The sequence below is a fragment of the Acyrthosiphon pisum genome, chromosome X (assembly GCF_005508785.2).
Source record: "Acyrthosiphon pisum isolate AL4f chromosome X, pea_aphid_22Mar2018_4r6ur, whole genome shotgun sequence".
Taxonomy (NCBI): domain Eukaryota; kingdom Metazoa; phylum Arthropoda; class Insecta; order Hemiptera; family Aphididae; genus Acyrthosiphon; species Acyrthosiphon pisum.
In genome coordinates, this window is record NC_042493.1 from 85761011 (window position 1) to 85764066 (window position 3056).

The window sequence follows — 3056 nt, forward strand, 5'->3', positions numbered from 1 at the left end:
GCTTACAGGAGGTAGGTAATTAAAACTGTATTTGTTTAAACTTGTAAATTTGTAACCATCTCTTTTGATTTCTCTAATAAAAAAAAAGAAAAGTACGTTGTTATCACCAATAAGCTACCAATAGGTAAATATTATACAATAAGTTATAGTATTGGTTAGTAAACTAGTGTCGCATACTTGAAATTTAAAATATTTTATTTTTACATTAATTTATATATATATATAGATAAAAAAAAATAACTACAAACAAAAGGCCGGGCACACTCAAATGTAAAACTCTGGGTCCGCCTATGTAAATATCTACCACCTTTAAGCACATGCTTGTGGTGGCGGTAGTCCGCGGTAGAGAGTTATACCTTAATGTTATACCTAAACATAATATGAACAATTTAATTATAAATAAGAAGAGTGGACAAGAACTGAATAATCAATCTATACAATTAGAATACTTATAACTAATATTAAATTACAATAGTTAGATATAATTCTTTATTATTTATTCAAGTACCTATTAATAATAACCAAGTATGATTTTTTTTTTTTCATTTTCATAGTAATTCGCCTGCCGCAGCGAAGAAGGTATCGTATCTCTGTTTTTACAATTTTTTTTTCTCAAGTTGTCATAATACTATTTGTGTGTAGTTCTCGCCAAACTGATAGTAGCATAAAACAATCAAAAACGTTCATAAAATGCAGTTTCTACCGTCTTCGTGGGAACTACACAAAAATAGTTGTGACAACTTCAAAAAAAACAAAAGAAATTTGTAAAAATGGAGATACGACCTTCTTCGTCGCTGTTGTACGTTTCCCTTCTGTATAGAATACTCCATTCTGATATCAAATGCCATATTTTCTCTTTTAATTATTACCTTTTTCATATCCAAAAATAATTCAAAGTTTTTAATTATTTATAAAATAGTTATTTTTTTATAATATACAGACTCAAATGGACACATCTAATAACTTAAGTTTTCTTTAGTTGAACCAATTAAAGCATTTTTATTTAAACATATCATAACAATTATTTTGCTTTGTAAAAGTTGTAGTAGTCTAGACGCATTTTGATTCAGTAAAAATTATCATTTTGACTATTATTTGATGTAAAAGTATATTACAAAAATTATAAAGAAATTAGGTAGGTACCTAGTTGATTGATTGTTTTTATTTTTATAAACAATTACTATTACAAATTACCTATTTCAAATAAATATTACTTAGTAAGTACTACCTATTACTTATATTTATTATTTACAAACAAAATTTTAAAATTATTTTTACGAATTTACAATAAAAATAGTGCATAAGTGCATTAATATAAAATGATTTATTTGGTAGGTATATCATGAGAGTGTCAGGATTTATATGTTTTAACATATCGTGTCTGAGTAGTGAGTACCTACCTATATGCACTATGCAGTCTTACGAAAATGTAAATAGAACAGTATTCGGTAGACAGTAGGTTAGTGGGTACTTGGTAGTATAGTCTGCACACTCCACAGGAGCGGCTCCAGAGACACGAAAAGAAGGGGATTACCTAAGTCATAATTTTTAGAAAATGTCGATGATTTTTTTCTGTAATTTTGTTTTTAATTTTGTTAAGAAATACAGCTTTAGGGGGGGGGGTCCTTGGACCCCCTGGAGCCGCTCCCGACAGCGTATAACAGACCGTAGGGTTTGGTCTGTTTAAACAAATTCCCTACTATAATCCAAGAATGCGAATAAGTTTATGCAGTCAGAAAAAATCATTGAAAAAAATCCTGGTGCACACGTAGGTATTATATTATAGTGCCATATAAATATAATATTTTATAGGGTCGCACACGACGCACACACACACACACACACACACACTCAAAGTATTACACAAACACATTTGTAGCGCGCAGCAGTGGTGCCGAACCCATATGTATTAGATGTGGCAGCCGCCACACCTATTTTGAGGGGTGGGTGTACGCCCAGAATTGGTGGGTAATTGTAATACTAAGTATAAAAAGGTGGGTAAGTGGATGTCGCTCTGCTGTACAGTAGGTTAGAAGTGGGTCACTGTATAATGGATGGTATTAAATTTGAATTCAATGATATAATATCACTGTATAAGAAAAACGATTCTGAGCGGAGACGGTATGTCAGTCTAGGTATAAGACATAATATTATATTATAGTCTATAGTATTTAAAAAAAATTGACCTATAATAGGTACCTATAATAAATTCCAAATTAATCATATCATAATATCTATTAGGTACTTATAACCCGTTATACATCAACAAAAAACCGTGGTACTATCATAGATATATAATAGTATACTTTAGAAGTTTCAAGTACCCACGAATACTATTATACAATCACAACAAAATAACTAAAATAGTTATCCTAGGTTTTTAATATGTAATTTCGTCCAAATTTGTACTTAAAATGACTATAAAAATAAACTGCGTAAATGTATTTTTTAGATTTTTTGGTAACAGAATTAATTACTTACGTGGAATCTTGTTTTAAATTTTCAATTCTTAGATACAATAATTGAACATTTTATAAATTTTTAACTACAAAATAATTTTTCAAATTAAAATTTGATAAATTTCGTCAAAATTTGATCTTTAAATGCTTATAAAAAAAAATTGTGCCTATGTATTTTTAATATTCTTCAACTGATATTGTGACAATATACTAGGAGCCTTCTATAAATTTTCAAGCTTTTTTATCCAACAAATAAAATTTTATTGATATTTTTAGAAAAAAAACTAAAAAAAAATGGAAAATGAAAATGTCCGTAAAGAGCTCAAAATAAATCAAAATATTTTGAAAATGTTATGGTGTATAGAAAATGCTAAGATAAACATTCAGTAAAAATTTCATGTATCTACGGTCATTTTTTTTAATGTTACACCAAAAACCAAATTCAATTTTGAGAAAAATCGATTTTGCGTAAAAATTCCCGTTTCTCCTTAATTTTTCTTTTGTTTTTCCCGGCGCTTTTGAAAACTACTGGGATATTTAAATTTTGACTTCCCCAATGCAACAACGATATTTACTTTCTGATCGAACATGGTACTG